This window comes from Cupressus sempervirens, chromosome 8 (genome assembly GCF_028749045.1).
Source record: "Cupressus sempervirens isolate cs-2001-9-10 chromosome 8, ASM2874904v1, whole genome shotgun sequence".
Taxonomy (NCBI): Eukaryota; Viridiplantae; Streptophyta; class Pinopsida; order Cupressales; family Cupressaceae; genus Cupressus; species Cupressus sempervirens.
In genome coordinates, this window is record NC_143125.1 from 701,641,001 (window position 1) to 701,661,235 (window position 20,235).

The window sequence follows — 20,235 nt, forward strand, 5'->3', positions numbered from 1 at the left end:
CATTTTACTGATATTGACCAGATTATCAAAGTTGACATAACATAGCCTTCTATGCCATAACCATTCATCATCAAATTTTGCAACAAAACAAGAAGCATTTTTCATATCAAGATAAAATAGGTTACTTCTTGTTTGATCTCCTTTTCCTATCAATTTACCATCAGTATCATAGATTTTTGCAATTTTGTTTTCAAATTCTACTTTGCACCCTACATTGCCTAATTATGAGACACTCAGCAAATTGTAGTTTAGTCCTTCAACATAGTATGCATTATCACATAAAATTTTCTTTGTAAGCTTAATGAGGAGTTTTTCTTTGATTTGACATGGAGCATTATTACCAAATCTAACACTATTTCCATCATACTGAGTAACGTCAATAAACTTACTTTTGTCTCCTATCATGTGATGTGAGCATCCACTATCTATGATCCATATGTCATTCTTGTTCATACATGTTACTAGTGCTGTAGGCTCTTCTTCATTAGACTAGTCCTTCATGGCCACATAAACAACTTCATCATCATTATCATCGGAATCCTCTTTAGCAATATAGCACTTCTTACCTTTGTCTTTGTAATCTCTCTTATCATCTCCTCTTCTATATTTGTACTTTTTTCCTTCCTTGTAATCCTTTTTCTGTGTACATCTTGTAGCAATATGTCCTACTTCATTGCAATTGAAACAGATGATAGGTAGCTTACCATTGAATTTTCCTTTCCTCTGTGAAATCTTCTAGCTAGTAATGCTTCCAATTGTTCCACATCTTCCTCATCAGTGCTACTATCACTAGATACATATTTCATGTTTCTTCCTTCTTTGATTTCACCTGTTCAATATCTTTCAATGATAGCTTGGCCTTGAAATAATATTCAACATTCTTAAGTCTATAGTTGTCAAAGTTAGATAACTCAAATGCAGTGAGTCTACCCACTATACCTTCAAAAATTAGATTGTTTCCTGGTACACATCTTAGCTCTTGTATAGATGATACTCTAATAGCATAAATAGGGAGAAAGGTTCTTAAGAACTTACTATTAACAGTATCATCATCTAATTGACCACTCAAACATCTTATTGCACTTACCACTTCCTTTATTCTAGAGGCATACTGAGAAACATTCTCACTTTCCTCCATTTTCATATCATCAAACTTTCCTTTGAGGCTTTCTCTTTTTTCTCTTTGGACATTCAGATCTCTCCATAAATGTCTGATATGGCTTTCCACATCTTGAATGTAGTATCATATCCTTCGATATCATTGAATTCAGCGTAGTTGAGTGCAAAAGCAATCTCCAGGATTGTCTAATTGTGTTCCTATTTGTTTTTCAAATCTTCTATAGTAAGAGTACTAGTTGGATCAACATGTTCAGTAACAATTGAATGTTGGGCATAATCTCCTATGGATCCAAGATGTAGCTTCATCAAACTTTTCCATGCAACAAAGTTGTCTTTGTTGAGCTTGTGAACTTCTCTCTTAGGCATTTTGATCTTTTCTACTTCTAGTCCCTATAAACTAAATCAGAAGCAAGGCTCTGATACCAATTCTTAGATTTTTTTAGAATAATTGAGAGGGAGGTAGGGGGTAAATCAGTTATCCAAGGTCTAAATGCCCTAATAATACTTTTTTTTTCTCAAATTATAGTGAGCCCATTAAACTATTCATCCATCCAAGCTTAAATCAACCATCTTAACAAGTTATAGAAAATCAACATCCAAGAATAAAACATGCAATATCAACACATGACATAGTGATTTATGTGGAAACCCAATTTGGGAAGAACCACCAGTAACATGCTACTCAATTCTCACTCTTCTAAAGTGATGCCCTATTAAAGGCCTACCCTGTTAAAGGGTTACAACACACTATTAAATGTGACCTTGTTAGAGGATTTCACCATACTGTTAGGAATGGGCCTGGTCAAAGGACTTTAGAACATTCACTTGGAATGTCACCCTGTTAAAGGATTTACAACATGGCTATTAAACCAACCTAAGTCCATAGGATTTATACTAACTGTTACAATTTCTAGAGAGTAACAACAATGGCTTTTGATTTGATACAACTTACAACAAATCTTGTAGATTACAGATCACACTTCAGTTCAATCCTTTGCTTGGCTTTAATCACTGTAGTTCTGATAGCTTTTCATCTCAAGCTTCGTCACCTTGAGTCTTCTTGCTCATCATACCAATGCAATCATATCTATGGTCATCTATTGAAACATAGTACCTATGTTCTCTTTCACCTTAGCACCTTCTTCAGCACTTCATGCTTTCATGCTTGACCACCTATTTTCTTTGTGACCTTATGACTCCTTAAATAGAAATCTAGAATACCTTTTTTGCTCGATTCTCCCTCTCCAACTTTATGGTTTCAACAGATTAGGTAGGATACAATGTATCTGTCCCTTATCTTTCTCTTATCTAGAAACTTTGTCTAGAATCCAATTGTATTTGCCAAAATTTTTTTACATAGTGTTCTGTGCCATGAGCTCATCATTCTTATCTTCTATCTGATTCACAAAATTCTAGATAATTACCATGTCAACTCAGATCTAGCGAATCTTTGACTTTCAAAATAATTTAGCAACTTAGCATTATTGGTTTTACTGATGCTCGACTTCTTCTATGTTACTCCACACTTGTATCATGCTTAGTACTTGATCTTTACTCTGCACTTGATCTTCACTTGGCACTTGATGTTCACTCAGCACCTGAAGGTTGCTCTGCACTTGAAGATCACTCGGCACTCACTAAAGTTAAACTTTTCTCAGCTTCAACTAAGAATCTGTTCGGCACTAACTAGCTTGCTCGGCTCTCTCTAATGAATTTAGTTAGGCTTTACAAATGACTTTGCTAAACATTACATCTTTGATATGTTTTAGTGTGTCCATTCTCTATGTCTTAGAATATGTCATCAATACACTATTTCATCAATGGCTTAGCTAATCCTTATACTTCATTATAACATCATAACTTCAACCTTTCTCTAGGTGCTCTAGTTACATCTTATTGATTACCTCCTCCTTGTCAATCAACCAATTGATGGTTTTTGGATCACTAAAGCAATTGTCATTCTTGCAAGTAGCAAGTTTGACATCAATAAAAAAACAATGATTGAAAACATTCTTTACTGTCCATTCTCTTTTCATTCATGATCTTTTCAATCATTTCCAACAATAGCAGCACCCCAAGTGTGCTCTCTATCACAATACAAGGTGGGGTCAAGGCTAATGCCCTTGCAAGGGTTTCTGAGGGCAGTACCCCCAAAGCCAAAAATGACCTTATATTGTAAAAGGTGTCAGTTGCTATTTTCCTATTGGACGACTTATTCTAGCCCTAATTGTGTAAGTAGTAAAAAGCTTGTATAAAAGGCTTAAGGTTAGGGATTTCATATTGTAATGGTGATATTGTAGCTTCTTACGATGATATTAAGTTGTAAGGGATTGCATATTGTAATCACTAAATAATAATAATATTGGACTTGTTATTGGTATATGCAGCCAAAGGATTGGGTGAACCACATTAAATCTTGGTGTCTTGTGTTCTCTTCTGTGTGATCTATTATTTTATGATATTGGTTATATTTGCATGTAATTTTTATTTCTATTTGAGGTTAATCCTAATAGAGATGATACTTAGGATAATACAAAAATGGAGAACTTTCTAAACATATTTTCCTAAAGTAGTAAATATTCAAGATCTTAAGAAAATATTAGGCCAATCTATAGTAATTAAGTAAAAATGTTGTGGTTCTGATAGCTTCTCCCAATCTTCTTTAAATACTTTTGTGAATAAGTTTTGATGGATAAACTAAATTTTTCTATGTATCTTTCTAGGATAGGAAGCTCTTGGTTAAAATTAACTCTACCTTCATAGCCTTAACTCCCAAAATTAAAAGTGATTGTACTATACAATATTATGTAAGATTATAAATTTTACAACACAATCAAGAAGATACTCTCCACTTACTAATATTATAAGAGTAAAAGAAAAAGGCTTTGTGAAAGAGTAGACATATATCATGGATGCATCCTTAACTATTCATGAAAATACCCACTTCATGGTTTTAGTAGGAATTCATGAGTGGCCTTGAGACTTGGATATTTCAAAAGCTTATTATAGGGTCTTATGGATTTTATAAATTGTTAATGTAAGTCCTTCAAAAGTTTGGGTCTAAAAGCATATTTTTAAGGTTAATATCATCTTCTATTCCAACTCCTAATTGTTTTATATTGGTTAATGTGGTATATAAAGGTTTCTTCTCTCATGGAAGAGGGTTGATATTTTGGGAAGCAAATTTCTAAATATGCTCCACCTTCCATTCTAGAATCTAGACATTGGGGAAACCATACTTGAAGACTATACCTCTTTAGCTGGCCAATATATTAGTTTTATAACAAAAGAAAACTCTACTTTTTTAATAATGACACCATAGTTGAAGATAAGGTTATGGAGATTGTTGGTTGTTAATTTTCTTCTCTCTAAACCTCTTATCTTTGTCTTCCTTGATTTTTATAAAACCAAATAAAAAATAATGGAATTAGATAGATTTAAGAAAGAATATCTCTTAATGGAAAGGAAAATTTCTTAGTCCTTAAGGCTTTCTTACAAAATAGTTTTATTTATTAAGTTTCTCTTTGTTTAAGTTTCTTGATTTTATTACCGAAAAATAATTGCAAATACAAATAATTGTTTATTGATGGAGAAAAATTAATGTTCAATAATATCTATGGATATTTGGGAGAAGGTTTGTATCCCTAGACAACATGATCACCTTGCAATATGGAGAGATAATCAGTTCATACCTTGGATCTTTACACCAAGAATGGTTGGCTATTTATTGAAGGTAATAAAAACAAGGTTAAACTCTTAAAGGCCAAATACTTGAAAAATTGAGATTTAATAATTTTTTCCATACTAGCCAACTCCTCTATGGCTTTATTGTATGCAACAATTCCCTTTCAAAGTAGGACCATAGTTAACTAGGGAGTTAGAAGGGGGATCAGAACTCGAAAGAATGCCTTTTCTTGGGAAGATACTTGAATAGTGGTCCCCCACTTACTTTAATTAGTAAGCTAAATACAATGAAAGATGATCTATCAATATTTCATTGGGAAGCAAATGTGGTGATATTTATTGCGAGGAAGAAGTTACTAAATGAAAACATTTGAAGTGTAATTATAAGGATAGAATCAACCAAGCACTAGTAGCTAAATAAGTAGGGAATCCTGTATTCATGACCTTAACCAAGTAATCAAGGATTAATTGTTTTATGGTAAGGACATGCAAGATGAGTGGATTTGGTATTGACTTCCTTAGAAATTGATCTCTTGGTTAAGTATGTTTACTACTTGTTGGAAATGCCACTCATAGCATAACATGGTTTTGATTGCAATAAGGTTTGGATTCATGAATTTACCCTAGAAGTCAACAAGCCTAGATTGGCAATTGTTAGAAATGCCAAAGGCCACTCCAAACTAATCAATGAAAAGGAGATTTTCCTTTCTAATTAACAAAAAGGCTCATTACTCAAAATACTAGGACATTAAAGCCCCTATAAAGTGACAATTAATTAAGTGTCAGACAAATGAAAATAAAAGCAGCATAATCTTTCTACAAGATAATCAACAAAAGACAAATATCTTAGATATATTGAATCAATTAAAATAAATTTCTAAGAAGACTCCATTAATTACTATATATATATCACTTTAAGTTGTAATGACTACACATCTTCTTTATTATGAGAGTATTGAGCTCTTTTAATAAATGCTTGTAGTATTAAGGAGAATCTTGACTAAAATTCATCGAAGAAAAAATACTATTTACTTTTGATATTGGTAATACAAAACTTGAAATTTAAAGAATCCAAAGACTTCTTTCACCATTCTCCATAAAATCTATAATTTTTATAATAATGAAACTATTAGCATCAAAAGATTTAATTTTAAATGGATGATGCTATCCTCGCACAAAAATGTACTCTTGACCAATTTTCAAATTTCAAAAGATCGAAAACATCATGGATTTTTTAGAAAATTTCAGCATTTGATCTTCATGATATGCATAGTTTGTAGTCGAAAACAACAAAAAAAATTGAAAAAAAAATCACCACATTTTCATGAATCTAGAGAAAAAAAAAATAAATTTATTTTTGATATTTTTTGTGGGAGGATAGTCTGTCCCATTTTAAATTACATATAAAAAATATTCTACAATAATCAATAAATAAAAAGACATACAACGAAACTTAAAATATAGCCTATCCAATTTTATATTACATATAAAAAATATTCTATAATAACCAATAAATGAAAAGACATACAACGAAACTTAAAATATCACCCCACCATAGGAAAAAAATGACAAACTTCTTGTTCTAATCAACCAAAGCGTGTCATAGTTTACTCATGGAGCATTGCTCGATGAGCTAAATGTGCAAGCTGAACCAAAAGAAAATCTCTACACGTATACATCTAAGGGCTCAAGATACCCCTCATCACCCCATCATGACACTCTAACAAATTACCCAGAAAAAATAATCAACCCAAACACGTCATTATAATCACATATATATAGATATATAAGCAAAGAGGAGCCGATTGAGTGATTTTTAAAATTAGTTGCAATTTCTTTTGAAAGGATGGTAAAGGAAAATGGACTTTCAATGGCTTCTTTAAGAAGATATATGCCTCCAAACCTTACAAATCTATCATATATTCCATTGCATTGCTGGCATGTCCAACAAGAAGTTCTACCTTATAAGAAAGCACAATTACTTGCAATGAGAGAGTATGCATGTGAAAGTATTAATCACAATAAAGTTTTCTGCTTTAATTTATTGGAGGTATATATTTGCCTTTATTAAATCACGACATGTGGAGAGCAGAACAAAATTCAGTTAAGTGTGAAAAGGAAATGAAGGGAAAAACTTGTCATATGAAAGCAAACCACAACTGTAGGGTCACAATGGCTGCCTTTATAAACACTGCGAATTCTTCAAACTGTCTCCTCAAATCAAAGGTGAGAACATAACGATACATAAGATACTAGATATTCTTCAACTGCAAATAAAACTCCTCGGGCTGTTAATAGTACTGGGCTGGTATACCTATGATGTTTCCTTTAAAACTTGTTTTGGGTATTATAGGTATGCTAAATAGATATGATATCTTATTTGTATGTCCAATTTCAAATTGGATGTTGCCTGTGATACATTAGTTTCTACAGATTTATAATACCGTCATTCATTTATAATACCGTCTTTCATATATATATATAAGCATATATGTTTGATTATAGATTTGTAACATAGTATATCTATAAGGTTAGAGATAGGATATTCTGTAATTCAAAATATAAATAAATTTGTAGTCTTCAAGTTAGACTTACAAGCATTGCCAGCTTAGTTGGAGTTACACGATCTTACAATTTATATTGTTCTACGCAGGGAATGGAACATCATTAGCACTTTTCCTCTCACCAATGTGAGTGCTATGGATAACTTGATTTTTTCTAAGTAATATGATCAACAATTAAGCTTCATTTTCTATGGCATTCATTAAGTATATATCGATGGGTAATATTGTAGGCTGACAATTTGGACTATACTAAAACAAAAATCAACAAAAGAGTACTCTTCCATTCCCTATGTTTGCACTCTCTAACTGTGGCCTCTGGTTACTGTATGGGATGCCATTCGTGAAGCCTCATAGCACATTAATACTTACTGTCAATGGGACTGGTTTTTTCTTGGAACTCTGTTATCTCGTCATCTTTCTCACTTTTGCTTCCAAAGAGATCAAGGTATTGCTTCAACAAACATGTAACTTCATGTATAACAATTAGAAGACTTGCATGGAGTATATGATGTGTTAATTATGAATGATGTTGTTTCTAGATTAAATTTGTGTTATCAAGATTTAGTTTGTATTTGGGTCACCTTCAATGATACAAAACTAAAACATCAAGAAATAGGTGATATTGATAATTATTCCATGCTAACCAAGCTGAGATTCAAAATTATCTCTAGGTGAAAACACTGAAGATAATATTTCTAATGAGCATGGCGTATATTACTGTGGTGGCGGTTGTCATGACAGTCTTGCACCAATATAATGCAAGGCAGCTTTTGGGGGTCTCTTGTCTATAGTAACATATGCTTCTCCTTTATCTATCATGGTAAGAATACAAATACACGTTAGATGCACTAAACTGGACTCTTTTCTATTCAACTATCCTCTCTAGTGTGTTCTTGTTCTTCACTACTCTATAAACAAATTGTCTACAATGAACATACCATTTTACTATGTATCTTTACTGAACCTATGGTATTTTTGTGCTGATCAAAATTGCAGGGACTTGTGATTAGAACTAAGAGTGTTAAGTATATGCCTTTCCTTCTTTCAGTATTTAAGCTCCTCAATGCAGCTGTTTGGGCTTCATTCTCTTTGGTCACTAAGGACATCTTTCTTGGTGTAGCAACTCCATGTATTTGGTTTACTTTTCTTAGTTTTTATAATTTCTTTAATGTGTTAGTTTCAACATTCTGCTAAACAGGTTAAAGCATTTGTAGGTACCCAGTGGTGTTGGCTGCCTTCTGGCAATTGTTCAGCTTACAGTGTATGCCATGTATATAAAGGCAAAGACAGCACAGATAGATACGAAAGAAAAGAACTCAGTTGTTCAGCTCACAGTTTGATGAATTATCAACACATGAAAGTATAATTCCAACCCTTATATGTCTTTGGTTGTGTACATGTCTGAACTCCAAATAAAATTTTGCACTATCAAACCAAAACGAAAGAGTGACAAAAGTGTTTAGAAATAATACCAATTATGTGTTTTTGACTTTGTATTGTCTTCCATTAAGGTGGTAGGTTATTTTATGAGATTGGATTTTTAGACTGAAGTTAATGGACCTTAAAAGGATTTTGATAGTTTAATGAACGCTATGTGCTATTTACTGTATTCTTTTTGATAAATGAATTATTTCAAATAATATTTTTTCATGTAAAATATTTGAAAAGAAGATATTTATAAAAATTTAAAAAACTATAGATAATGGATTATTCATGCAATTCACAAAAGATATGGATTTTTGTTTGAAGCTAGAAGAAAGATGTATTGTTTAAAGTTTTTTGTCTTTGAAGTATATATTTATTAAGGTTGTAGAACGACAACATTATTTGGTTATTTAGAGTGTAGATAGAGGTAATAATAGAACTATTTTATAGAATCAAGGACATGTACTTGGGTATGTCAATTTTTAAAATAATATTTAATATTTCAATTTTTTTTTTGAAAATATGAGTCATGAAAATGAGTTTTTGAAACAAGAACAATGATATAGTTTGCATTTGTAATGTATTGTTTTTAGTTTCAGATTCACAACTTGTTTGTAATAATAATATATATTGAATGCTTAGATGCATGTAACCAAGAAGGAAAACTTTGGACATGAACAAGAATGTCATAAATCATATAACAATGACATATTGCAAATGATAAAATTATGACTTGAAAAAATGGTAAAAATTACTAGTAATTACTATTGTATCAAAGTTATGATTAGATAAAGCGGGATTTGTTAGAATGTTTAGAATAACTAATTCAGATTTGATCATTCAGTAGCTTAGTCTCTATAGAAGATTAACAATAACATCAACTAGTAGTCCACTATCCTAATAATTAGATATTTACAGAATGTAAAGCATAAACAATATAGCATCAGAAAAAATGTACACAAGTCTAACACTAGGATTTAACATAAAAAGCCAATTTGGGAAAAACCACAAGTAACATGTCACCATTTTTTTCACTCTTCTAAAATCAGCTTTGTTAGGAGTCAACCCCATTAAATATGACAAAACACACTATTAAATGTGACCTTGAAAAAGGATTTAATCACCTTGTTAGGAGTGGCCTTATTAGAGGACTTTAGAACATTCCATTAGAAAGTCACCTTGCTTAAAAGATTTATATATGATTCTTAGGTTAACCTTGATCAAAGTATTTCAGTTGTTAATACAATGGTTAGAAAGTAACATTAGATTTTGATTTGATAAGTACAACTCACTTTGCAAATAGGAATCACAATTTTGTTCATACATTGATCCATTGAGTAGCCTTCATGACAATCATTGTGTTTGATTCTCTTGGTAACCCTTCAAGAAATCACCCTTCACTTATTCAAAAATCTGTTCAACCTTCTACTTGAGTTCAGTAGCCAATAACATCAAAAATTTCTCCCACCTTGCTAGGTCTTCACACACTCTCACACATGCACTCTCTCTCACATATGCACATAAACATAGCCCTTTTACTTCCTTAAATAAGTAATTCTAATATTTTTCTACTTAAAGACCATTGAAGATCTTAGGGTTAGGTTAGATTCATCGAATCTATCCAACATTTCATCTTCTCTTTTCTCCCCTAGAAACTTATCCATACTTCTCCTTGAATTCTTACATAGCAATGGGAAAACACAATTTCCCTTGAATTACATTTTCTAGGTCACCAATTCTAATCTTCAACATGTTTTACATATTCCAAGAAATTAACTATGTTGGTTGGAAATCATTTTTTTCTCATGATTCATCAAATGTTGTCCCTCAGCTAACACTATGTTCTGACACTTGATCATCACTAGGTTTCTTAGTCACTACTAATTCTTTTGTTCAACACATATATTGACACTTGGTCAATATTGATGCTTAGTTGACACTACTTCTTCACGACACATATTGTGGCTCAATCAACACTAGAATCACTTGATATAAGCTTCAATTTCTTTAATCTTCTACTTTGTTGCTCAGTCAAGCCTATGAATTTGGTCATTCTTTGATCACTTTTTCAAGGCTTCAATACAATTGTCTTCCTTATTTGCAACATGATTAAACAATCACTTCATCTTGTCAAAGTGTAATTAATCAAGTTCCCATTGTAGTTCCCTCTCATAACTCAACCTTTCCTATAGGTTCTATTGTTATGTCCAACATCTCAAATCCTCTTCCTCAATCATCTAGATATGGCACTCAAATTAGATAGAAAACTATCTCACCAATAAGGTTTGACATCAATGACAACACAACAATTATTTCAATTATATTTTTCAACAATCTCCCTCTTTGGCATCGATGGAAACACCTCTAGTTACCATGCAATCCAAAACATGTACTGCCTTGAGAGAACAACCTCTGTGCATTGTATCAAATTTTTATTAATATCCTTAGTTTCATTATGCTTCTCATCCATGCAACTCACATTATCTCCCTCTATCATATCCTCTATTTCCTATGTATCATTGGCAACACCTCATATTCTCTTGCTTTGTAACATCTCTTGATGAATAAATATTGCTCCCTCTTTTATATTTGCTCTTGATATAAACTCCCTCTTTTTTATCACTACATAGGTAAGTACTTCCATATTCTCCCTCTTTGACAACAATGCCAAAGACACTCTATCTAACTCATACATCTTTTCCATGTAGATATTATTATGTGAGTGTAAATTTTCCATCTCTCATATGTGTATGAGTAATAAAAAATTCTTCCTTCCTTTACTATTTTAGGAAAATCATAAGGTAAGATTGTCTACATCAATTTGTAAGATATTTTGATAAACTCATTTGATGTAGGGCTCCATCTCATCTTAAGTAGCTTTCTCTAGGGGAATCACCCCTAATTTACCTCTCAGATATTCATGAGAATCCTTGAGTAAAGCCTTACTAAAAATATCTGCATTTTTATCCTTAGTGTTTATATACTCTAATCTCATTTCTTTGTCTGATACTAGCTCTCTCAAGTAATGATACTTGATAGCTATATGTTTTATCTTTGTGTGCATTACTGGATTCTTTGATATGTTTGTAGAATTAGTGTTATCACAATAGATAACGCCTAGATTAATGATTTCTTCCTTCATTCCTTTCAACATTTTCTTGATCCATATGATGCTTTTTCATCACATATGCAGCGCATCATCATAATCGAGCTTAGGTCAAACAAGAAATGGTTTCTCTAACTTATATAGAAGCCATAAACTTGGTAATGTTCATTGAAGGCCATGTAATTGTTAATCATGAACATCTTAATGTGCTACTTTATCTATCTTATTAATACATGGTTTCTCACCATTCCTACTCACTGTATGCCTAAAATGTGAGCACACTTCTATGAATCATTATATTCAAGATTACTCAAGAATGAGGTCTCAAATGGCAACTCATAGCTCTGTAGTTATGGAGTGCAAGGGTTTTGCAATTGAGGCTCTCAGTTTGACCTAGTTCATGCCCATGCAAGTACACCATGAAATGAGAGATTCAAACATCCAAAATGCATGCAAATGGAGATGAAAACTAATCTATATGATAACAATGCAAAAATAATGCAAAATCTAATCTATGAAAGCAAGATCTAATCTTATGAAAGAAAATATGACTCTAAACTAACATGCAAATGCAATGATAAAAGCCCATGATGAAAGCCATGGGTGCAAGAGAGAATGAGACAAGAAGATAGAAGTTCTCCATAAAAAGCTTTAGCATTCAAAAACTCCTTCTTCAAAAATTGCTCTCCAAACCTGCAGCATAACAATAACATCCTTCGTGTCTAAAATGAGAAGAGGGCTCTTCCTTATAAAAGAAATTATGGAGGCAAGAGGCTTCTCACAACCAATATGGGATAATAGAGTTTGATCCATGTGAGATGAAATTCCACCAATGAGAAAAGAGGAGTGGTTGAGAAGAAAGTGAAAAGATAAGTCCCACTTAGAAATATGTGCATTTAAGTGTAGAAATTAAATAAAAGAATTTATTTTATTTCCCTTTCATCAACAAGAGATATTTAAGTGGGATTTTTATTTAATTAAAAGGGAGCAAGTTCTTTTAATTAAATAGGAGATATTTAATTAAATTAAAAGAGGGGTTTTTCTCTTAATTAATTAAATGCAGATGAATTATTTAATTAAAAGAGAGGTTTCCTTTTAATTAAATGGGGACTTATTTTATTTAATTAAAAGAGGAGATTTTCTCTTAATTAAATAAGACTTAGGATAAAATGATCAACCTTAAAAATAAAATAATTGAATTTGATCAAGGAAATTGATTTGAATTGATTTAATAAAATATTGTAAACCATTGATTCAAGAAATTTGATAAATTGATAAATTGAATAATGGGGGCCCATAGTCTAGGCGACCATTTTAGGGTGTATACATTTGCCCCTCTTTGACTAATGTGTGATCGATTTGGGAACACATGTAGTCAAAGAAAGAAATTGAATCAAAGATTGAAGTTAATAATTATTCCCCCCTCATGATTGAAATCGAAATGAGATAGAGGAGAGACAACAAATTGATAAATTTGATCAAAAGGAACAAAAGATAAGGTTCTTGATGTAAGATGAAAGATATATGAATCATTGAACCAAGGTAGATCATCAAGCATGAAATATTATGCCCCGAAGGTGATTTTAGAAGAAAAGAAGTGGGGGATAAAGAAAATGGAAGATAGGAGTTTGAAAGATATGGAAAGAAAATAGAAAGAAGAAAAGAAAATGCTCCAAAATCAATCAACTTTTTAAGATAGAAATTTTGATTGAGATCATGAAAGAAGATAAGGAAATGAAGATCAAAACATGACCATAGTTGATTAAAAATCCACAATAAAGATGAAGGGAGAACCCTCTCAAACTCATAATGCAGCCTAAAAATGCAAACTAACATGAAGTCTAATAATGCAAGCTACATGAAAATGCAATGGTGTACTTGCAAAAGAGCAACTATAACATAAGATTTTGTGTTCATCATTCATTAGAGAATGTAAAGAACTTATTTTCATCATTAGGCCATTATTAACGAACATCCAAAAATAAATAAAATCACACAATCATCACTAGTCACAAGTGCAACTATGAAGATGCCTTTCTCATTTAATTAAATAATTACATTTAATTAATCAAGATAGGAGTATTTATTAAAAGTGATTTAATTTAAGGATTGGTTCCGAAGTTGATGATATGAAGACCAATTGCTAAGCTTTTAAGGACTATCTCTAGAATAGAGCTTAATCCCAAGGAATCTAGGTAGAGCACCTAGATACCTAAGATTGAAAGCATTTAGAAGATTATCTCCAGAACGAAGCTTAACCTTTAAGGATCCAGATAGAACACCTAGATACCTGAGATTAAAAGCATTTAGAAGATTATCTCCAGAATGGAGCTTAACCTTCAAGGATCCAGATAGAACACCTAGATACCTGAGATTGAAAGCATTTAGAAGATTATCTCCAGAATGGAGCTTAACCTTCAAGGATCTAGATAGAACACCTAGATACCTGAGATTGAAAGCATTTAGAAGATTATCTCCAAAATGGAGCTTAACCTTCAAGGATCTAGATAGAACACCTAGATACCTGAGATTGAAAGTATTTAGAAGATTATCTCCAGAACGGAGCTTAACCTTCAATGATGCAGATAGAACACCTAGATACCTGAGATTGAAAGCATTTAGAAGATGATCTCTAGAACAGAGCTTAACCTTCAAGGATCTAGATAGAACACCTAGATACCTGAGATTGCTAAAAGATAACAAAGTCTAATCATGAGTTGTAGGATCATCCCCAGAATGAGGCTTGATCCTCAGGATTCAGGGTTTAGATTGTTCCAATGCCTGTCCATCAAACTCTGAGAGGAGCTATTATAAGGTTGATCAATTGATGAAAAAAATAAGATAGACAAGAAAGATACCAGATAGAAGGGAACAAGATGCCCCGAGTGATGAGATGCCCCAAGTGACGAGGACATAATATGGGAACAAGATGCCTCGAGCAATAAGTATTCAATGATGTAATCATCCTACCCCCTCGGGAGCGAAATCAAAAGATGACACACCAGAAATATGATGTGAAGCAGTATATCAATTTTGAGATTCAACAGAATGTAGAAGAAATTAGAACGATCTAAAGAAAAGATGAGGAGATCAGAATGATCAAAAGAAATTGAAGAGATCAGAACGATTTGAAGAAATGTGGAAGTTGATCCGAAGTGATTTTGAGGTCCAAAAGTCCAAGTTTGATTTGAAAAGATTCCAAGAATTGCAAAGTATCAAAAGAATTTGGATTGCCCAAAATTATAAAATGCATTTTTGAGCCACTTAAGTGTGTCAGATTTTGAATTCGATCTCGAAAAAAATGGGTTCTAAGCAGCCAAAGTAGCCAAAAGAGTGATTAATCGATCATTTGTGTAGTCGTGAAGAACATGATACTTTGAAGAGATCAACAATCCCTCATCAGAGAAGGTGAAAGTAGATTCACAATTGAATCGCATGCTTATACAAGTGAAGTATGCAATGCAAGACTATGTTAAATGCAACCCTAGGTCTGGTTACCAAGCCTCAATATTTAATCATCATCAGATATAGAACAAAGCTCATAGGTCATACAATTCCCACTGACATTGCAATCATGGAAATATGAATATAACATACCTTATTGGTTTGTTGGGATTAAATGTAAGCATTCGAGGCACAAGAAGCCAGAATGACCAGAACATTTGTCCCTTTTAATTTAGCAAGTTAACATAAGCATCAAAGCATAAATGCTAGGATGACCAGAATGTTGCTTGCATGATAGGCACACCAAATACATAGGAGATCCCTCCTATGCTAAGAATTCAATATTTATTCTGTCTGCAACAACCCTTGCATTTGTAAGCTGAGACAGAAGTGTGCTAGATATACTCGCAGTGACCCATATGTTCACTTAGGAGGACAAGTATTAGTATTTACTGTAGCATGAAGAGTTCACTCCAACAAAAAAGGAGAAGCACCAATGTTATTGACATATTCTTATAAAAGGAGTTGAGGTACACATGGCCATCCAATATGAGATGGAGGCTCTTATAGTGGACACCTCTTTTATAGGAGTAGATCAACTTATTGGAACTAAACTGCAAACAGCAAGAAAAGAAAAAGATCATGCCTCCATTCATTACTTCTCTAGTCGAAGATGACATCATCGAGTTGCTCGAGGAGATATGATAAAGAAAAACAAAGAAAACAAAGAAAATGCTCATCATATCCAAACAAGTACATTAGTTTTGAGTTCAATGTTTTGGGATTGATGTCAAGTGCTAATGTCCAGAATATATTCGAAAGAAATATCTTTAGTAGGGTGACAACAGTAGGCAGACATAGTCAGAACGACTGGTGACTGATGTCAAAGAGGAATCTTCATGATGAAGAACCTAAAGAGGGCTGGGCGATAGTAGATAGACATAGCCAGAATGATTGGTGATTGATGCAATAGAGATCTTCAATAAATGAAGCTAGAGACGTGACCTAAGCAACAGTAGGCAGACACAGCTGAAACAACTGGTGATTGTTGAGAATGAGATTCTATGAGGAGAATTTTGAAAAGCGTGACACTAGCGATAGTAGGCAGATGCAATTTGAAACAACTGGTGACTGTCGCGAAAGAGATTCTATGAGGAGAACCTCAAAAAGAGTGACACTAGCGATAGTAGGCAGACGCAGTTCAAACAACTGGTGACTATCATGAAAGAGATTCTATGAGGAGAACCTCAAAAAGAGTGACACTAAGGGGGGATGCCTTGAGCTATAACAAGACTCAATCCATGGATACATGAGCAGGAAAATCAAGAAAGCAAAAGCGTGAAAGTGGCTGTATAGAATAGCCAGAAGATGCACTGCAAGATGGAGCATTGGGAACAAGAGGCGCCTGTTTATTAGGTTTTCACCTTCTTGGCAAGATTTTCTTTTTTTGCTACCATGATGCCTATTTCTAGGTTTTCACCAATGGCACTTTTCTATTTTTCAATTTTTTTGTATTTTTCTCTTTTTTTGATTTTTTTGTATTTTTCTCTTTTTTGATTTTTTTGTATTTTTCTCTTTTTCTCTTTTTTTGTATTTTTTGAGATCTTTCAATTTTTTGGTGTTACCAAGGTGCCTATTGCTAGGTTTTCACCAGGGTAACAAATTTTTTCAGGACTTTTTTTTCTTTTTTTAAAGATTTTTTAAGGACATATAGATATGTACAGAGAGCTTGCTGAGATTAAATCAACTGTAAAACAACTTCAGGTGGAGAGTGTTGATAGGTTCCTTAAGCACTTCTCCTTCAGTTGTGGAAAGCTGATAGGCGCCAGATCCATATACTGCAGTAATGATGTAAGGGCCCAGCCAATTTGGTTCAAACTTTCCCTTTTGTATTCGCTGTTCTTGATTCTTGGGATTCTCTCTCAGGATGAGATCACCCAGCTGGAAGTCATGTGGCCTGACCCTCTGATTGTAGCTTCATGCCATCCTTTGTTGATATGCTCTCAGATGATCACATGCCACTTGTTGCCGTTCATCTAGTAACACAAGTTCTTGAAGCTGAGCTATCCTATAGTCATCATCAGTGATAAGGCCTTTCATAGAGATTCTCAAGGTAGGAATCTTGACCTCTATTGGAAGCACAACATCCACCCCATATACCAAAGCAAAGGGAGTCTTGCCTATTGGAGTCCTAATGCTTGTCTTATATGCCCACAGGGCTGGATTGATATGGAGATGCCAGTCTCTCCCTGACTTACTGACTGTGCGATGAAGAATTTTGAGGATCGCCTTATTGGATGCCTTAGCTTGACCATTACCCTGGGGGTAATAAATGGAAGACCAATGTTGTGTAATCTTAAATTTCTTGCACAGTTCCTTAAGGTCTTTATTTTTGAATTGTCCTCCATTTTCAGTAATGATTGAGAAGGGTACACCATATCTGCAGATGATGTAGTTTGTGATGAAAAGCACTATAGTTTTGCCATCAACAACTGTGAGAGGTACTGCCTCTACCCATTTCATGAAATAATTTTTAGCTATGATAATGAACTTATGTCCATTAGAAGAGGTTGGGTGAATCTGCCCCACCAAGTCGAAGGCCCACTATTGAAATGGCCATGTTGTGGTAGAGGGATTCAACTCTCTAGCTGGAGCGTGAATGAGATTCCCATGCAGCTGACACTGCTTGCAGGACCTAGCATACTTGATGGCTTCTTGCTCCATTTTAGGTCACTAGTAACCAGCACGAAGGAGTTTGCAAGCTAGTGTGAGGCCATTGGAATGAGATCCACAAATGCCCTCGTGAATGTCAATTAGTGCGCATTTGGACTCTTCGGGTTCTAAACACCTAAGGAGTGTTCTGTCAAGATCTCTCCTATATAGATCATCAGCAATAATGACATAATGTGAAGCATTATGGATTAGGTAACATTTCTCATTTTGGGTCAGACCTTCCGAAATGGTTTGACTACAGAGGCAGGAATAAATGTGATGGTAGCGAGATGATTCTTGTCCTATAATAGAATAGATCATCCTAGAATCAGGGGTGTCATAGGCTGGGTAGTGTAACGCTTCCACCAAGAACTCATATCGGAGATCATTTTTAGGCATTTGTAGCAGGGAGGCTAGAGTAGCCATGGCATCAGTCACCTTATTATCTGCTCGGGGAACTTGCTGGAAGGTGATGTGTGCAAAATACTTCTTCAAGTCATCAACCATGCACTTGTAAAGAATTAGTTTCTCATCCTTTGTTTGATACACATCATTTACTTGGTTAATAACAAGCTAAGAGTCACCTAAGATGTCTAACTGATCCACTCTCCATTCAGCTACAATTTTTATGCCATTGATCAAAGCCTCATATTCAGCAATGTTATTTGTACAAGGAAATAGAATCTTGTATGCTTTGGGCAATGAGTATCTCTATGGTGTAATAAAGAGTAGTCCAGCACCTGATCCTTGTTGTGTGAAGGACCCATCAAAGAACATAACCCATGTATGGTGTGTGAGTGTCAAAATTGACTCATTGGGGAAATCAATGTTCATTGGTAGAAGACTCTGTATGGGTGCCTCGACCAGCTGGTCTGCAATTGCCTGCCCCTTTATAGCCTTGCGTTCAACATATTGGATGTCAAACTCACTAAGTATCATGACCCATTTAGCCAGTCTTCCTATGAGAGCTACCTTACTGAGCAAGTACTTTAGGGGATCTATTTTAGCCACGAACCGTGTAGTGTGGGCAAGCATGTAGTGTCTCAACTTCTGGGAAGCAAAGACAACTGCCAAGCAAGCTTTCTTAATAATGCTATAGTTCTTCTCATAAGAGACCAGTGTCCGACTCAAGTAATAAATAGCTCTTTCTTTGTTATCATTATCTTCTTGAGCCAACAAGATTCCTAGAGATGTGTCAGTGGCTGAAATGTATAAAAGCAGAGGCTTCCCATATATAGGAGGCATCAGGATTGGAGGATTGACAAGATATTGTTTGATTTGTTTTAAGCTTTGCTCACAATCCTGGCTCCAATTGATTTTCACACCCTTATGTAAGATCATTGTGAAGGGTTGTGATCTATCTACCAATTGTGAAATAAACCTACGAATAGATTGAAGGCTTCCCTATAGTCCTCTTATCTAACTGATGTTCTGAAGTGGTGGCACGTCCATTATTGCTTGTACTTTCTTCGGATCTACTTCAATTCCTTTTGCAGGGATGATGTATCCTAACAACTTTCCTGATTTGACACCAAATGCACATTTCTTAGGATTGAGTCAAAGGCTGAATTTTTCCATACAATCTAGGATGGGTCCCAAATCTTTTAGATGAGTAGTACATTTAGCACTTTTGACCAAGGTATCATCAACATAGTCCTCCATGGTTCTATTCATCATGTCATGGAAAATTGTGGTAACAGCCCACTGGTATGTGGTACCAGCATTCTTTAAGCCAAATGGCATCACATTCCAACAAAAGGTTCCCCATGCACATGTGAAAGCCATTTTCTCTTGGTCTTCTGGGGCAATTTTTATCTGATTGTATCCAAAAAAACCATCCATAAGTGAATACATCTCATAGCCAGCTGTCATGTCCACGATCATATCAATATTAGGGAGCAGAAAGTCATCTTTAGGATATGCCAAGTTAAGATCATGAAAGTCTGTACAAACCCTAATAGATTTATCGTGCTTGGTAACAGGAACAATATTGGATATCCATTCAGCATAATCAATTGCACAAATAAAACCAGCTTTTAGAAGTTTTTCCAATTCTGCTTTCATGAGCAATGCAACATGAGGATGCATTTTTTGAAGCTTCTATTTAACTGGTTTAATGCCTAGTGCTATGGAAAAATGATGCATGATACGATTAGGATCCAATCCTGGCATGTCAGAATA

The 20,235-nt window shown here is 33.9% G+C and overlaps 1 pseudogene; it reads left to right on the top strand.

Annotated features, from left to right (window-relative positions):
• Nucleotides 1-7,119: 7,119 nt before the first annotated feature.
• LOC149544378 (bidirectional sugar transporter SWEET4-like) lies at nucleotides 7,120-8,707 on the top strand (annotated as a pseudogene).
• Nucleotides 8,708-20,235: the final 11,528 nt, after the last annotated feature.